The sequence below is a fragment of the Bubalus bubalis genome, chromosome 4 (assembly GCF_019923935.1).
Source record: "Bubalus bubalis isolate 160015118507 breed Murrah chromosome 4, NDDB_SH_1, whole genome shotgun sequence".
NCBI lineage: Eukaryota > Metazoa > Chordata > Mammalia > Artiodactyla > Bovidae > Bubalus > Bubalus bubalis.
Window position 1 is genome coordinate 117532166 of NC_059160.1, and position 19597 is coordinate 117551762.

The window sequence follows — 19597 nt, forward strand, 5'->3', positions numbered from 1 at the left end:
CAATTTAATGAAACTGGGTAGTGAGGCAGAAAACGGGAACCAGGCAACAGAATAAGAACCAGTCACCAAGGGATAGAGAAAAGGCTCAGAATAAAGGCTGGGAGGCAAAGCACGCAAAACTCCTGTGGTTCTGGAGCACAAGTCGTCAGAGATTTTTGAGCAGAGGCTTTCTTACTACCCTCTGTGTGGGAAGAAACCTTCCAGACATACTGTAAGACTAGTAGAGGAGCAGATGAAATTTAATTTATCATTAGTCTGTTAAGTTCCAGGCACTATGATAAGCATTTTACATGAGTGCATTATCTAATTTTCCATTCATAGAAACCCCCAAAGTTATGCACGATCTCAATTTTACAATTGAGCATAATGAGACCCAGAGAGGTTAAGTCACTTTTACCGAGTCACACAGTCCAGTAAGGACTGGAGATAAAATCAGACAAGGACCTAATTTCATAGCCCATGAACTTATCCAGCGGCTTTATCAACTGATTAAAGTTTCTGGCATCAAATATATTAAATACATAAGACACACACACATATACACACCCACAGACAAAGAGCATTTTATCAGTAATACAAAATATACCTTTAACTGCCTTTAGAACATGTATGGTGAACAGATTTATCTTGTCAATTATTTCCTATGTTAATATTATCATGCCTTTTTGTCCTCAGCAGCATGTTCTAAGTGAAGAAAGAAGGCAGAAGGCTGGAGCACAAGGATATTAACATGTGGGAATGAACGTTTGTGATAAAAATCCACAAAACCAACAAGCTACAAACAGATAACTGAAAGCAGACTGCATTTTTCTGTTTTTTTAATCAAGGAAGTAGGTCATTTTACATTATGTCTGCATTGAAATTTTCTTCATGTTCCTCACTATTCTTACAAGGTAAAAAACAAAACATAAGTTTGAACTTTTGGGTTTATGGAAGTACTGAAATTAATTACTGCAATTGATTATGCAACTATGCAGCAATTAATCATGATTATATAGTGGAGGTGATGAATAGATTCAAGGGATTAGACCTGGTAGAGAGAGTGCCTGAAGAACTATGGACAGAAGTTTGTAACATGAAATTTAAAGACGCTTATTCCTTGGAAGAAAAGTTATGACCAACCTAGACAGCATATTAAAAAGCAGAGACATTACTTTGTCAACAAAGGTCTGTCTAGTCAAGGCTATGGTTTTTCCAGTAGTCATGTATGGATGTGAGAGTTGGACTATATAGAAAGCTGAGTGCAGAAGAATTGATGCTTTTGAACTGTGGTGTTGGAGAAGACTCTTGAGAGTCCCTTGGACTGCAAGGGGATCCAACCAGCCCATCCTAAAGGAAATCAGTTCTGAATATTCATTGGAAGGACTGATACTGAAGCTGAAACTCCAGTACTTTGGCCACCTGATGAGAAGAGCTGACTCATTGGAAAAGACTCTGATGCTGGGAAAGATTGAAGGCAGGAAGAGAAGGGGACAGCAGAGGATGAGATGGTTGGATGGCATCACTGACTCAAAGGACATGAGTTTGAGTAAACTCTGGGAGTTGATGATGGACAGGAAGGCCTGGTGTGCTGCAGTCCATGTGGTCGCAAAGAGTCGGACATGATTGAGCAACTAAACTGAAGTGAAAATAGAAATAATATTGTCACAAGTTCAATAAAGACTTTAAAAATGGTCTACATCAAAAAAAAAATCTAAAAAAATACTAATATATGTATCAAAGATATGCAATCATTTCAGCTCAATTTTTATCTCCTCTGATTGACTCCCACATGCTTTAGAGGAACCATTACCTTTGCCTCTCTGCTCTTGCATTGTTAACACCTGGAGGGCACTTTTTACCTCCCATTCAACCCACTATGTTTGAATCTGCCAGCCATGAAAATTGTTCTCCCAGAATTTCTAGGTGCTACATATTTAAGAATTCTTACTGAATTCAGTTTCTCTGAAGCATTTTATGCTCTTGACCACTAACTTCTCTTTGAAATTCTCCTGAGTTCTTAGTCACCATTCTTCTCTGGATTTCTTCTTTTTTCTTTTTTTTTTTAATTTTTTTTTTTATTTTTAAACCTTACAATATTGTATTAGTTTTGCCAAACATTGAAATGAATCTGACACAGGTATACCCGTGCTCCCCATCCTGAACCCTCCTTCCTCCTCCCTCCCCATACCCTCCCTCTGAGTTGTCCCAGTGCACCAGCTATCCCTCTAACTACTCCTTCAAGACATCTTCTGAGGTTTCTTCCTCTTCCTTTCTCAGTACTTTAAATGTTGGTGTTCAAAGAAATGTATTTCTTAGCTCTCCTCTGTGATTCTTTTTTTGTTAATGAGTCTCCTCCATTCTTCATTGGTGGTGGTTTAGTTGCTAAATCATGTCCGACGCTTAAGACCCCATAGACTGTAGCCCGCCAGGCTCCTCTGTCCACGGGATTCTCCCGGCAAGAATGGAGCAGGTTGCCATGCCCTCCTCCAAGGGATCTTCCCGACACAGGGATGGAAGCCCCATCTCTTATGTCTCCTCCTTTGTCAGGAGGGTTCTTTACCACTAGCACCACCGGAGAAGTCTCAATTGTAGTTACTATTTCAAAAATCTTATTTCCAGTCCTGATTTCTCTGATGACCTTTTAATCATACTATATTTTGGATAATTCCAGCTGGGCCCCTCATATCAAGAAAATTAGAAATGGGCCTGTCATATTGCTGCCGAGCAGTCTGCTCTTTCTCCTGTCTTCTGTATCTTATCCAATGCCATGACTGTTCGTGTAGTTTTCTCTATTCCAAAAATCTGGAAGTTGTTCTTAACTTCACTCTCAATTCCAATACCCACCACGCATGAAGGAAAATGGATTCATATCAATCACCAATTTTTATATGTGCACTAAAAGTTTCCATTTCTCTCTTTATCATCTCTATCTTCCTTCACCAGAATTATTTCAACAGCTTTTTTCCTTAATTCTGGTTTTGCTTACTTCTAGTACAGTCCCTGCCCTGTAGGCACGGTAATCTTTTTAAAAGTCACTTCTTATCATGTCACTGTTCTGCTATAGCCATTCAACTACCCTACCTGGAGCTCGAATCTCCTGCTAAACTCTCAAGCATTGGATACAAGATCTTTCACAACCTGGCCCCAGATAATGCCTTTGTTCATGTCCATCTCAGTCCCTCATCTCTGTCTTATAAAAAGCTATTAAATGATATAACTCCTCAAATGCAACATCCTTTTCTTTCTTATCTTGGCACATGCCACCCACAAGAAATACTTTTTCCCCTTTGTCTCTTCACTTGCTTTACCAAACTGCTTTACTTTCTTTTATACCTTTACTGTGTAAAAACTGCTTTACCAAACTGCTTTACTTTCTTTTATACTCAACTGTGAAGTTTCTGTGATTCACCCTTCCCAAAATACATCTACACAAACACACATAATTTAAAAATAAATGTGAAATAAAAACATTTTTAAGAACAAACCCTAAGAAAAACCATTACCATAGACCCACACCAAAGAAAAACTAATACTGTGCACCAAGATAATGTATCTATGTTTTGTAAACATCTTTGCAAAGATGTTACATGTGCTTTCAAACACTTGTCTAAAAGTATTACAGACGAGCTGTCACTTTCATTCCATTAATTAATGCTGCTATAACTTCACTATGTGTCATCACTTCTCCAAGTAAGTGGCAAAATTTATCTAAAAGGAAAGAAAAAAGACTTATCAGGTGAGAGGCTTAATGGGATAAGCTACTATCCTCTGTACCTTCTCTCCCTTCGTTATCAGTCATTCTATATTCTCCTGTTTTGGACACCCTTCCATTCTAGATCGCTTGCTTGGTTATCTCACACCTTCATAACTCGTTGTCTGATCCCCTAGTCACCTTGTCCTTGTCAGGCCTCAGTTGCGGTAATTATCACTGGGCATGGAAACAGCAAAAGGTGACTCGCTGAACCCCCTGAGTCCCGAAACACTTATTCCTCTCTGCTCCAATAGGTTATAGCAGCCCAGTGTCTGCATAATAGCCAGGTCAATTATTTCTGCCAATATAGTAACTCTGTTATTTGTCTGCTCGTCTGTTGGCATGGGGTTTCCTAGGTGGCTCAGTGGCAAAGAGTCCGCCTGTGGATGTTGGAGACACAGGCTCAATCTCTGGGTTGGGAAGATCCTCTAGAAGAGGAAGTAGCAACCCACTCTGGAGTTCTTGCCTGAAAAATTCCATGGACAGAGGAGCCTAGGGGACCAGGCAATGGGGTTACAAAGAGTCAGACACGACTGAGCAACTGAGCATGCACACAGCACACACACACACACACACACACACACACACACTGTTGGTATGAGGAACCTAAAATGATGTGGTGGCAGCTTGGACTTTAAATTTAGTTCAACATTTATTATGTCCCTGGTTGCAGGCCCTTCCCCTTCTCACATCCCACCCAGGAACCAAGATATTAGTCCTGTAGAGACTACACAGCAGGGAGAGGAAACACAAATTCCCTAACTGGATAAGTAGAAGTAATGATCCATGGAAGACCTTCTACTCCTACTATTTGTTTCACAGGCCCATTTAGATAAACTATTTGCATCACAATCTCACAGAATAGCAATTGATTCAAAGTATATTGTGATGGTGGTTTAGTTGCTAAATCATGTCTAACTCCTTGCACAACCCCATGGACTGTAGCCCACAAGACTCCTCTGTCCTTGGGGTTTTCCCAGCAAGAAAACTTGAGTGGGTTGCCATGCTCTCCTCCAGAGGATCTTCCTGACCTGGGGATAGAACCCACATCTCCTGCATTGCAGGCAGGTTCTTTACCATCTGAAACACCAGGTAACCTGGGCTTCAAAGAATATACAGCAACCTAAAGGACAAAGTGCAAAAGGCAACTAATACTGCAAAATGTCCTCCCCAAGCTGACACCTTACGTGCACTTTTGACAGACCCTTCTGAGACTCTGTGTGATCAACAGTTCCTGAACTGTGGATCCCACGGTCATGTGCTCCTTGCTCTACCTCCTCAATCCTACAGTGAGTTCCTCATCCTAGGTGATGTCTTTTCACAGTATAATCAGACACTTTGTGAGTCCTCTGGCAAGTCTGCTAGCTGAGCTACTGTATACACAGATACACATCAATCTCAGTACAGGTGGTTTGCTATTAGTATAATCAACTAGACACCAAGTAACTTGCTGGATTCTTCAGAATTAATCTCACAGCTGACTGGTTAGACATTCAACAGCAGGTTACTCTTGGTGAAAGAGAACCCATGCTATTTAGCCTATAGATAGACATTATCCCAACCATAATAGCTTCTCCATTCATGAGACAAACGTGCAAATACTAGAGCAGAAAAGCAGAGGCTGGCTAGCGTATATTAAATTAGTAATTATGTCCATCTGCTTTTAGTGTTGCCTCTGAAATTGGTACTCTAGAGTATGAGTTGTTATGAAATAAGAAGATGCACAGATCTTTGTGCCACTCCCATCCATCTTCATGCCTCTTGTGTATTTCTGCCGGGGTCCAGCCCCAGTGGATCCAGGGAATTCGAAGGGGAGACGGCTTCGACGATCAGGAAACAATAGATCAATTAAGCGTTAATTAAAGATATAAAGAGTGGTTAAATAAGGATAGCTCAGTGAGGAAATTCAGTGGAGAAAAGAGGCTGAATAATTCAGCCAGAAGGTGAGAGAAAGAACGACATGGGGAGACCAAGCTTTGGTGAACAAGGCCCACACTATTTTCCAAAGTAGTTTTTATACCTTAAATTATGCCTAGAGGATAATGGGGGAAGGGGTAGAGTCATGCAGTAAGCCAGGCTTTCTTTCTGCAAACTTATCATATGCAAAAGTTTAGGTGATTTGCATCATCTTCTGGCCCGGAGGCCTGTTAACATTTTAAGACCCTTTCTTCAGAAAACTTATTTTTCTCTAAAGGTGATTAGTCAGGCGCCACCCTCCAAAAGCATTAGATAAAGTTGCATTCCTACAGGGCAAAGGTGTGGTGGACTATAACAAGAAAAAGAATTAACTCAAGGGTCCAAGGTTACAAACATTAAAGCTACTATTTACACCAATTATATTAATCAATACACTGCCAGGGACACAGTAGGTAAGGGATATGGAGACTTAGCAGCAAACATTGGCCCAACAAGTGAAAAACCCTTATCCAATACAATTTCTAATCAATCTTTTAACTGCTCAAAGGAATCTGTATTTAGACAGTTAAGAACATCTCATGCCTCTCACAGTTGGGAGGCTCTGAACAATCACATGTGGCCGGAAAAAACCTATTCAGGCAGGCTAGAGGACTTCCAAAGGAGTTTGTAGGTTGAAACACTGTCACACCCAGCAATTATTAACTGGAGCTGTAAGTTAACTCTTTTTTCAGAGAGAGGTAGTGGGGGACAGCCCTCCGTAAAGTCAGAGGTGTAGGTGAGAGCACAAAGCAGAAAATAGGCAGACTCTGGTTTTGTGGGTAGATGCTCGAGAATTTCCAGGGGGACTCCTGAGGCTCGATCCCGCCTTTGCGTATGCCGAGCCTCCTTCCTCATGACCTTTGCCACGGATGGAGCTCCTCACACCGGCTCCAATTTTCTATTCCTGCACTTTCCAGATCCCTGAAAACCCTGCAAAGCTATTCACCACTTCCCAGGGATTTTTGTACTTTCAACCACTTCTTTCTTCACATATGTTTGATGACAAGTTACACTGAATGAAGTTCTATTTGGTGGGAGACTTTTCCCTCACCACTGTCTTCCAGGGCCCCTCCAAGTGGTGAGCGTGTGATGGTAGTGTTGTCTTCACTTGCATCAATCAATCCATCCAGATCCAGACCCAGGTGTTTGGCACCTCCATCAGCTGGCCTTAAGGAACCCTCAAAAAGGATGTACTTGTGAGCTTAGAGTTAATAACAGTGGTAGGTGACAAGGAGCTCTGGTCAGCAGACCAGTGTGAAGTGTCCACTATCTAATAAGTTTATCCAACATGAATATGTCCTCAGGGACCAGAGAAATGACTATGCTGGAGATCTGTGAAGTGCGTATGGGCTAGGACTTTGTCACTGGCCTCTGTGTATCCCCCTTCACAAGATGGGCAGTTGATGCTTGAATCTTCAGGTGTGAAAGTCAACTCAGAGCCTGCATTTAAGTGTTCTCAAAATATTTGAGTATTTCTACTTTCCTCAATGTATGCTACTATATTAAAGGAAAAGGAATGGGAGAGTGGCTATTGAATGTGTCTTTTATGTATATTCTTTCTGCAGTGTTCTTCCACCCCTTTGATCAATAACCCTGACTCTGAAAACTGGCTAAGTTTTGGGAACAAGGACTGTGATTTTCCCTTACAGAGACTGCTATCAATCTTCTTCTCACTTGTTCTTGACCTCCTTTGATTGTATAGGTCAGGGATCATCAAACTTCTTCTGGAAAGGGCCACACAAAAATTATTTTATGGCTTTTCAGGTCACACAGTCTCTGTTGAACCTACTTAACTTTGCCACTGTAGCACAAGATGGCCATAAACCATAGGTAAACAAAAGGACTGGTTATGTTCCACAGGCAAATGACTGGCTTTGACCCACAGACTGTAGTTTCCTGACCCTGATACAAGTCAAGTTATACCCTTACTGTAGATACCCATCTATCTCAGTCACAGAAGATCTGTGGTCTCTAAAATAAGACAGAGCCTCCAAAGTCAGTCCCTGCATGTTGCTCTGACCTTGCTGCCCATCATAATAATGATATCTACTTTGCTGCTGCTGACTGAGGGCTGCCATCTGACATCAAATATGCCATGATTTTATTATCCACATTGACCCCATGGAGACAAGCTTCATACAAGCATCTTCCATCATCAATGGAAGCCTACAGAAATAGTCACCACTATGCTTCTCATCAGTATTGAATTTTTTATCCTTTTAGTAAAAGGAGAATCCTCTGGGACCTTCCAAGAAACATAGTCAGATGGTATTTTTTGCACTTGTTTAATAAATTCATTCTAAATTGCTTATTCATCAAGTTGGTGATGGAGTTCTTACTACTATCTGACTAGTAAGCTTTCCACTTCCAGTATTTCACATCAAGGGGACAACTTCTGGTATTCTTCTAAGTTGAGTTCCTCAACAGCATACCAAAGAAGATAGAAGGACAAGAAGCTTATTTGAGAATCACACCCAAGACGTACTGGCAGGGGGAAGAGGAAGAAAGACAAATAAGGAAAGGAAGCCAAATACAGACTGTTATCAAGCAAGTTACTGATTCAGGCAATTGAAATGCAGTCTGGCTGAGAAACTTGAAATTATCCTTCTGAAGGGACAGGAAAACTGAAGTATCAGTTTTCAAAATCATCATTGGCCAAGGACTGTTCCTGGGGTACTAACTGTATAATGAGAGAAGCTGTGAGCCTGAAATGGCAGGATCATGCAACAGGAAACGTGTGTCACCATGAGTACCAGGGAAACATGGGCAGGACAACATCAATTATATGTTTTACATACATTGTAGCTGATGGAAAGGAAGAAAGGGATGGACAGGAGAAAGATTAAAAAAAAAAAAAAAGATTTTATTTCTTAGAGTAAAAAGATATTGCCATGTAGACATTCACAAAATTCTAGGGTTCAAAAGAGATAGAAACAATTTTCCTCTCTTGCCGCACTCGAATTTCCTGATCAATATGTGGCTCTTCTCCATATGGCCATTCAGAGGCCATGATTATGACAGTTTTGCTATATTCAATATGTGGTTTTCAAGGCCACTTTGAAAATCACCTTTTCAGCCAGGGGAAAGAATAGAAGGTAGAGATTTACTTCCTAGAATGTGTATTGAAGCTAACAGATATCATTCTCACTTATGTAATATTAGCAAGATTTTGTTATAGGAGACTTGGGATCGATTCCTGGGTCTGGAAGATCCCCTGGAGAAGGAAATGGCAACAGTGTCCTTGCCTGGAGAATCCCATGGACAGAGCAGCCTAGCAGGCTACTGTTTATGGGGTCACAAGAATCGGACATGACTGAGCGACTGAGCACACGCACACCATTATGGCTACACCACTGTTACCAGCCGCAGGACACAGGTTCTGTCTAAAGGTAATAATATATGTTTGTCTTATAATTCAGTGGCTTGAAAGTAACCACCCAAGAATTTAAAGTAAGCAAAGTTTTTAAAGTACTGTAGATTTTTCTAGATGTGGTGGAGGGGTCAGGTAGAATTTAATTTTTACTATTGTTTTGAATTTGATTGAAATATACTCCAAAAGTATAAAAATGAAGTGGGTCTTGATTTGGGAATATAAAATAATTTATAAAACACACTGTTAACTAATAAAATCAAAATACGATCTTTAATACAATCCCATTACCCAGGTGGCTCAATGATAAAGAATCCGCCTGCCAATGCAGGAGACCCAAGAATAGTGGGTTCAGTCTCTGGGTGGGGAAGATCTCCTGGTATAAGAAATGGTAACCCACTCTAGTATTCTCACCTGGAAAAATTCCATGGGCAGAGGAACCTGGCAAGCTACAGATATGGGGCCGCAAAAAGTCAGACACAACTGAGCAACTAAACACACTCACACATGCATTAGAGTAAATTAGAAAGGATTCACATACACACAACAAACAGAATATGCTTATGTGTGCTTACAGATATTTTTAAAAAGACACATAAAAGATTATTCATAATGGTTATCATCAAAGAGTGAAATTGCTGGTCAGAAGTTTGAATTAGAAAAAGGGAGATTTCAGTTTTTCTGATTTTTTATCACTTCCACTTAAAATATTTGTTTATTTGTTTAGAAAAAAATAATTACTAGGAAAATAAGTCCATTGAACTAAAAAGTCAAATACTCTGACTTACATTTTTTAGTCACGTAACTTAAACTGCAAACTATCTTAAAATTCCTCAGTGTTCCCTGCAGCTGTCTGTTTCCCATCAGTTGGCAGAATCACTGAGTCATAAGAGGACAGAGTTTCATTAACATAGGCAAAGAAGAGCCCTATCCTATGTCACATTCTCCATCCATGCCATCTGAGTGACTTCCATCCAGTCAGAATAGGAGAATTCTGTTAGTATGCATCCATTCATCCATTTATCAATTCACTCATCTCCTTAAAATTTTGAGTCAGAAGCAGCAACAAAATCGTTAGAAGCAGATGATGAAAATGTCATGATGGTGATGGATGGTGGAAAGAGAACTTCTGAAGAAAACAGTGTTTCAGAGCAGACATTTGCATTATTACAGGGCGACTCTACCAGCTATGGACAGAATTGGAAGAGATAGTCTTTGTTCAAAATCTTGTCTTCTGTTTTCATCACAATACCTTTAGAAGTAATAGCCCTCTAAGGGTAAATACTGAAAGGAGGAGGTTTTATTAATAATAATTCTTTACCCTGAGCACTTTATTGAATGTGATTATTTAAGAATGTCAGATGTCCTTATGCATCTGCTCATTTTCACCTGCTTTGTACAGTCCATGAGAAATAACTACCACTTTTAGGATAATATACATTCATGAGTTATGTTTTGAACATAAGGTAAAATCTCCATTTCCACATAATGAAACTTTTTATGATATGATCATTTTACTTTTCAACTCATGCCATGCACCATGCATTTTTTTTTTTTCTCCAAAGTGATCGAATTTGTCATATAGCTTATGCAGTTAGGTCCTTTTGACCATTCAGAACACAGTCATACTGATTCAACCTTTGCCTGATGCTCTGGTCACATGGACACCTTTCAAGTTGTTCTTTGAGAAATTCATTTAAGTACTTAAAAGCACTGGAGTCTGGTTGAATGCCTGCAATATGAAAGGTTTGCTGCTGAATAGGAATTTGAATTCTGCTGGATCAAGACCAGAGTTGAGAAATCCACTCTGAAGCATCATGGTCATGAAAGCCAAAGAATGAAGAAAGCCACAAAGAAAAAAACAGCAAATATACCTAAAATTAAAATGGCAGGAGGCAAGGGCTATTCCATCTGAAGCTTCCATAAGCAGACATCAGAGTAGAGGAAGGAAGAAGCGGGGCTCTAGAGCTGGGGCATGAGCTCAAGTAAAAGAAAATCGAGGTACTCCTGGTGGCCCAGTGGTGAAGAATCTGCCTGCCAATGCAGGAAACAAGGGTTCAATCCCTGGTCCAGGAATTAATATCTCACATGCCTCTGGGCAACTGAGCCCAGGTGCCACCAGTACTGAGCCCACAATTTAGAGACTGCACTCTGCAACAAGAGAGACCACTGCAGTGAGAAGCCTGAGCACTGCAACTGGAGAAAGCAAGTCAGCCCTGCTCACTGCAGCTAGAGGAAGCCTGCCACAGCAATGGAGAGCTCTGTGTGCCACAACAAAAGAGCCGGCACAGTCGAAAATAAATACACAGATAAAATTAAACACAAAGGTCAATGGTCGTCTTAGACATTTGCCTAAAATAAACATTAGGCTGCTGCCCATGAAAACATCCACCCAGAAAGGACCGCTCTGTGCCCCTCTTCAGCATGTATAGTGCAAGAGAGGACAGAAGATGCAAGTGAGGGCTACCTCTTTGAGTCTCTTCCGCCTGCTCAAATTCTGTATAGGTAGTGGGGCCCTGCACTCAGGTTAAGCAGACAAGCTTCCACTTGGCTGCATTATGGCTCTAATCGTATTCCTTTCTCCAAATGACTTAACAAAGTCATCAGACAAAAAGTACACAAAAACACAAAACAAAACCATAGGTAAGTGACTAAACAAAAAAAACAACAAAAGAAATGAGGCAAAAGTAAAGAGGACTCCAAGGGTGCATAGCAAAGAGTGAATACCAGCTTGAATATTCAGGATTTTCAGTAAGTATTCCCCCCTCCAACCTACACACAAATGTTATCAGATAAGTAATGCTCAGGCAAGATTCCATGACAATAAAACCATATAATAATTATTCTTCTATTTTTAAATAATGGAATTTCAGCGTTTACTTTTTCTATAAATATGGATTGAATTCCTACTCTATCTATTCCAAAGGGTATTCCAGAAGCTGCAATGGTCTTTGCTCTCATGGAGTTTATAATCTAGTGACAGAAAAATCAGTAATCTCATTGAGTTAAGCTTTCAAGTTTAAAAGAATTCATAGTGTGCCTTGGGAGCACAGAACAATGGAAATTGGCTGGAGGGGCAGAGACGTACTGATGCAGACTGCTTCTTTGCAGTAGTAGATGATATTCTATCAAATACATGAAGACATTTCATTCCACATGAGATTAGTGCATGTCTTTTGTATTACAAACTCTTTAATAAAATAACAAATGCCCCATAGAAATTATATAAGTGTTCCGATGCTCCAAATTTTCAATTGACAACAAGAAATCTAGTTATAGACGCTGGGGAGGGATCGCTTTCATATGAAAATGAAAAAGCTGTTACACAGAAGGATTGAGAGATATTACACCCTAGCTGAGAGCCGGTGGTGCTTGGGCCGGACTTCCACTTGCTTCATAACGAAGAAGCCACCCCCGCTAGAGGAACTGGCAGGCTACAGTCCATGGGGCTGCAAAGAGTCGGACACAACTAAGGACACACTCACACACATACACACACACTACTTGTAACTGGGCTGTTCTGCACGTATTGTCTTTGAAAGCTGCAAATAAATAATACCTGATAACTTTGAAAGATTAAATGTAAAAACAGGGGAAAAAAAAAAGGGGGCATAGCACAAGACAGGCCAGATTTTCTCAAAAAATCTATTTATCTTTGGTAAAGAGTATTTTTTAAATATAATTCAGGAGGGAAATGGGCCACAACCAGCACCAACGCAGAGACAAAAATGCTATGTTTCCATATTGTCTGAGACTTCTGTCCCCTCATAGAGCTCCCATTTCCCATGTAGCCCTGTGGGGCCAGCAGAAATTAATTGATTTCATTAACATCTGACTCAATTCTGAGATGACACTTTGTAAGCCAAAGCAAGTAGATACTGTGACTTTTATATTAGAATTCTAGGACTGCTATCACAAAGTACAAAAATATAGAAGTTTCAATCAACACCCGTTTGTTACCTGAATTTGCTGTGGGACTCAGCTGATTCTCACCTTAGCATCTCACAAGGAGGAAATCAAGGTGCCTGCAAGCTTGTGTTCCTTTCTGGAGGCTCCAGGGAAGAGTAGCACCAAGCTCATTCGGGTACTGGAAGAACCCAGGTCCTCGTGGCTGTAGGCGTGAGATGCTGCCTTATTAACCATCAGCACAGGAGCCCCTCTCAGCTTCCCAAGCCCACCTGACATTTCTCTTCACCTCACTCCTTCCATCTTCACACCAGCAATCAGCTGTCAAGTTTTTCTTAGCTTTGAGTATCTCTGACTTCTGCTTCTTCCAGCTAGACATATTTCTCTGCTCCTAAAGCTTTTGGGATTAGACTTGAGTCCATCCTTGTAATTCAGCATAATGTATTTAAGGCTCCTAACCTTATTTCATCAGCAAAGTAAATAATATATTCACAGTTTCTGAGGGATTATGGTATGCACATACTTGGGATGGTATTATTCTGCCTAAATAGCCTGATTTCACTATGAGAGTTGGAAGAAATGGTTCAGCTATGGGAAAAGGGGAAAAGAAGACATATGACAGAAAGGGACTGACAAACAGTGGTTGATTGGAGATAAAAAAGTTGTATCTGGTTGGTGGTTTTGTCTGGTTAGTAAAGTATTTGCTGTTTGGTTTTTATATTGAATCTGAATGCCTTTAGGGTGATAAAATACAAATCGTTAGCTCCACATTTTCCACCATTCCTCATGATTCTACTCTGCCCTAATTTCCACTATTAATCTTACATCCCTGTCCTCTGAAAACATCTGTGTTACAAAATCTGCCTTAAAGTGAGGTCCACAGGACGCAAAATTAAAAAAAATAAATAAATGGGGCATATGGAGTCAGGAGCATATTTGGTCACGAGAAGACAGAAATGGCATAATTGTAGCCGTCACATCCCTTGGGACGCGGAGCAGCGCTAGCATACCCTCCTTTGTATTCTCCAAAGCAGTCAGAAGACAGTCTGTGTGATTCGATCATCAATTCTTCTTTTAGCCACCACCATTCTGGACTCATTTTTCCTATTCTAACTACCTAACATTCCCCCCTCAAGAGATGGGAGGACCAGTTTTTTGGGAACAGGGGCATCGAGGTCTTTCTGGATACTTCCTGCTGAGCTGGGATGACGAGGGGCATTGGCCTCCCCACTTGCTAGTCTCAAGCCTCAGAGTCCTTATAGTGGTGTCCATCTGAGGGTGAGTGATATTTTCTGTGGTCAGATGTAGTTTTATATATCCTTATTAAACTGACACTGCATGTTGTAGCTTGTCGACCTGAGCAGAGACAAAATGGTTAAACAATAGATAATACCCTAGAGCAATCATAAGCAGCATCAATATGGTGATAACAGGGATTAGTAAGGGAATTAGCCAACTCCAAATTCCACCTTGTCAGGAGAAGGAGCCCCTAAAGAGAGATTGTAGCCACCCCAAGAACTCTCCAGCTCATTCTTTGAGATCCTGTAGGAGCTGAATGTTTTTCTTGAGGACTGTGAAACTTTCTTTAACTTAACTGGAGGTACTTACCTAAAAACAACACGTCTCATTCAAGATGGCTCAATTCCCTCCTTGTTCAGGGATCAGGAGATCTATCTCCTGTCTATTTAGGACTACAACCCCTGCCAAGCTGTGTTGGCTCTTTAGAGCTGTCCTGAGAAATCCTTTCCCCAGAAACTTAATTTTCAGGATGTTCATTAGAATGACACTCATTTGTAGTCCTGATAGGTATCTGAGATCTCCCAAGGGGCTCACGGGTGTACTGAGTGTCCTTTTCTGTTTTCTTCTATGGCTTTACTCATGAGTAGTGAATCCAGGAGTCATGTTCTGGTACCTTGACTGCTGTTGGGGTAGAAAGTATTACAGGGTAGGGGCCCTTTCATGGGCTGGAGCTGAGCCTTTGGGGACCCATCTTTCCAGACTTTAATTAGGACTTGAGTCCTTGGAGCATATAGTGGTGACTCTTTAGAATCTTTTGGGTCCTGGTTGACACTCCACAAGCATATATCCTGTTGAAATTGCCCAATAGCCATGGTATAAAACCAGAGGGTCTGAGCCTCTGGATCTAGGAAGAGGTCATTGACGTAAACAAAAGGTCTCCCATATAAGCATCTCATAAGGACTAAGACCAACCTGTTCCTTAGGAACAATATGGGTGCAGAGGAGAGCTTTGGTAAAGCCTCCTTCCATCCCAGGGAGGTCTGGGTTATCTTTTTTATCGCTGATTTTAAGAATTGGTTGGCTCTTTTTACTTTTCCTGAAGACTGAAGCCTCCAGGCACAATGAAGATAAGTAATGCCCAATGCTTTTGAGACCCCTTGGGTGACCTTAGAAGTAAATGATGTCACATTGTCACTTTGTAATGACCTGGGCAGACCAAATCTTGGAATGATTCATGGAGCAGTTTTTGTTTTTTTTTACTACTTCCTCAGCCTTCTCAGTCTGGGTGGGAAAGACTTCAATCCATCCTGTGAATGTATCTATCATGACTAATAGGTGTTTATACCCTTGAGAAACTGGCATCTGTGTGAAGTCCATCTGCCAGTCCTCTCCTGGGTAGGCCCCACGTCGTTGGATAGGCTGGCCAGCTGGGGTCTTTGAACTCCTTGGGAGCTGTTTAATTGGCAAGTAGGACAAGAGGAAACCACTTGCCTCATAGTCCTTTGGAGGCCTGTTCCTCGGAAGGACCTTTCTAGTAATCTTTGGAAAGCCTTTTCCCCTAAATGAGTGGAGGCTTGTAAGGAGTTAACCAACTTCCATTGGAGGTTCCCAGGCAGAAAAAGGAGTTCCTCCTTGTGGAACGACCCCATATGATCTTCTTGAAAGCCCTCACTCTTAGCTTTAAGAGTCTCAGCTTCAGTATATGAAGGGGTTTCTGGCAAATTAGACTGTGGAACTAATGTGGCAATCCTTATTAAGTCATTGTTCTGTAATGCTGCTCTCTTAGCTGCCTGATCAGCTGCTTGGTTCCCTCGTGCCACTTCCATGCTCCCTTTTTGGTGTCCTTTATACTAGGAGACTGAAACCTCAGTGGGCAGATGGACTGCCTCCAAGAGCCTAAGGATTTGATCATATTTTATTGGGGACCCTCGGGTGGTCAAGTGGCTCTTTCTTTCCAAACAGCCGCATGTGCATGTAGCACCAGAAAGGCATACTTAGGGTCAGTGTAAATGGCTACCCTTTTTCCTTTTCCCAGCTCTACAGCTCGAGTCAGGCTATGAGCTCAGCTAATTGGACTGAAGTACCAGGTCGCAAACATTTAGCCTCTACGGTCTCAAAATTGGAGACTACTGCATATCTGGCTCTTCTTTTTACATCCAAGACAAAGCTGCTTCCATCAGTGTGCCAGATTTCCTCAGGATTGGTCAGAGGATCGTCTGACAGTCTGTCTCGGGGTTTTGTCCAGTGGTCCAAGGTTTCTAGGCAAGAGTGAAAGGGAAGAGAGCCCTCGCGAGTAGGCAGGAGTGTGGCTGGGTTAAGAACCTCACAAGGGGATATAGTCAGGCCTGGATTTTCCATCAGCACTACTTGATATCTGAGGATCCTCTGATCAGACATCCATAAATGGCCTCTCCCATTCAGGAGTTGTTTCACTTGGTGGCTGGTGAAAATAGTTAGTTTTCCCTCTTCTATGAGGACTGCAATAGCTGCAAGATTTTTAAGGCAGGGAAAGATCTCTTCCCAATAAGTGAGTAGGACACTTAGGGACCACCAGAAACTGGTGGGAAAATATTTGTCCATCCCAGTAACAAAAAAGTGCTCAGGTGAATCTTTTTGTAATTGTTTTTCCTGTAGCACCAAAAATGGTACAGGTTTGGGAGGAGAAGGCTACAGAATAGGAGGTCAGGACAAAGTAGGTATCCCCTGTGTCAAACAAGAAATCTCGGACCTACCTGCCACATCTAGTTTCACCCTTGGCTCCAGCCCCTTGATTGTTATCTGTGACAGGCAGGCTGGCTGGACCGGACCACTTCAGTCCTGTTGAACCATCATGAGGGGAGGCTTGGTGCTTGACCTTGAGGCTCTTGGGTCCCAAGGGCAGAGTACTGCCCAATGTCCCAGTTGATGGTATTTGTAACAAGCTGTTTTAGGAGACTTGTCACAGTTTGGACACTCTTTGGCTCAATGTCCCACCTGTCTACAGATTAAGCATTTTCCTCATGCCTTATCCTTTAAGAACGCGGGGTTTGCCATAGGGCTTCCCTATGGCAGTATCTAGGCATGCCTTATCGCTTTCCTTTTCTCCCTTTCCTGGGCCTTGGCCTCCCTCTCCTGTTCTCTGTTATAAAAGGTATGGGTCCTGCTACTGTATCTGTTGTAACTTTATTCTGATATCTGATGCACATTGGGACAGGAATTTGTCCTTTAAAATCACCTGTCCCTCATAAGAGTCTAAATCCAGATCAGTAAACTTTTGGAGGGCCTCTTTTAGCCTTTCCAGAAAGGCAATGTGGTTCTCTTGGGCTCCTGAGTTACTGCTGAGACCGGGGACAGTCCCACAAGTAATAGGCTTCCTTCTATTTCCATGGGTGGACGTCTTTAGGAGTGAGTCTTTCTGAACCTCATCCTACCCAGTACCGTTGCAACCTGAGAGCCAGGTGTCCCCAGGTCAGAGTGCAGATCCCCAGGCAGGTTGAGGCATGACAGCCTCCTAGAGGTTGAATCTCCAGGCAGGTCGAGACATGTCGGCCTCACAAGAATTGGGTCTCTGGGCAGGCAGAGGCATGTCAACCTCCTGGGGCCCCTGAACTGGCAGATTCCCAAACAGGTTGAGGCATGACAACCTTCCAAGGATCAGATCCCTAGGCATGTTGAGGCAGGTCAACCTCCTGGGACCCCCAGACTGGAGTTGGGCATCCCCAAGGTCTCCAGCATGACCAGTGCTGGGTAGGATTAAGGGGTTGTAATCTTAACTCATTGCTGGTTTGTTCACCGTGGATGGGAATAGATATCATGATGTAAAGCAGTCCAAGCCTGTGCCCTGAGACTGGGAACCTGGTCAAACAGCCATAAGCCTTATCCTCTTATTGCTCTGAGGGAATGTAAGTCACTGATTTCCTCCACTAGTCCTCCATATGAGCAGTGTTTCCAATGGTAAACATTTCATTGTCATAGACCCACTTTAGGTAACAACAGAACTAATGACAAAGAAGTGGGTTATCTAATCCTGTTAGGAGCATTAAGAGTATTTTAATAATAAGTGGGGTGGAGCAATGTTGCCTACAAGGGCACAGGGTCCTGGTTGTAGAAGTTAGTAAGTAGCTTAAGAACAAATTGATAAGAGGCCAACAGACCAGATGTTCCATAAAAGTGGAGTGGCTATTTGATCCAGGGGTATGTTTGTAGCTTTAGGAGAAGGGTGGTAAGAGTTTGGGCCCAATGGCCTGTAGAGCTAACCCTCAAAGTGGCAAACATTATCCCTGGAAGCCCAATTGCCTTTGAAGGGATGCCACCAGATGGACTTCTAGCAGGCACTGTGTGCCTGTCACCTGCTCTAGAGGGTTCACTGAGAGATGCTGATGTTGCACATGTTGTAGGAAACATGGAAGATGAAGGCCTGAATATCTAGAGAGATTGAATATTACACAGTATTTCCCTCCCAAGGGCTTCCCTGATAGCTCAGTTGGTAAAGAATCCACCTGCAAAGCAGAAGACCCTGGTTCAATTCCTGGGTCAGGAAGATCTGCTGCAAAAGGGATAGGCTATCTACTCCAGAATTCTTGGGACTCCCTTGTGGCTCAGCTGATAAAGAACCCACCTGCAATGCAGGAGACCTGGGTTAGGACGATCCCCTGGAGAAGGAAGGGAAAGATTGCCCACTACAGTATTCTGGCCTAGAGAATTCCATGGACAGTCCATCGGGTCACAAAGAGTCGGATACGACTGAGTGACTTTCACTATCCCTCCCAAAGGCCAGCTATTTTCTGGTTGTCCCTCCAGAAGATTGTAAAGCAACATTGTGGGCCTGGACCCCCGTCCAGGAAAAGAGCATAAAACAGGGTGGAAGGGGGCAGGGCACAACTTTTAAAAGAATGTCATAGCCCAAGGGCACAACATAAACCAATTAAAATCAAATGGGTCCAAGATGACAAGCCAAATTCAACTAAACCTTGATCCTCAATCTGCAAGTTAAACGACACACCCAGAGGTACCAGGACTGTTCCAAAGCACTGTCAAAAGACCTAGGAGTGGGTGGTTCCCCAACTGTTGGAATGATTCTCCCACTCACTAGCATATGAAATTACCCAGCTCAAAAAAAACTAATCACATCACATTCCATGGCCACTGCACTCTCCCTCTGCGATAGCCAACACCCTGTGGAGTGTGCTCTCTAAATCCAAACAAATCCACCTCTTACCTATCACTATGTCTGTCACTGATTTTTTTGCAATGAGTTATCAAGGGCCTGACTTTCATTAGGTCCTAAAACCAGGCACTGTGGGTTTTGGCCAGGCTCAAGTACCAGTAGGATATGACTGAGTGACTAAGCATAGCACAGAGTCCCTGCCATGTGATTTGAGTCCCAATTTTAAGTAATTAGTTTCGAGCACACA

The 19597-nt window shown here is 42.1% G+C and overlaps 1 long non-coding RNA gene across 1 annotated transcript in view; it reads right to left on the reverse strand.

Moving 5' to 3' along the window:
* The window catches only part of LOC112584358, a 32777-nt gene extending 18752 nt beyond the window's left edge, over positions 1–14025 (reverse strand). Inside the window, exon 1 of the long non-coding RNA XR_003108548.3 lies at positions 13053–14025. This is a non-coding gene — a long non-coding RNA (uncharacterized LOC112584358). The remainder of the gene's footprint in view (positions 1–13052) is intronic.
* Positions 14026–19597: the final 5572 nt, after the last annotated feature.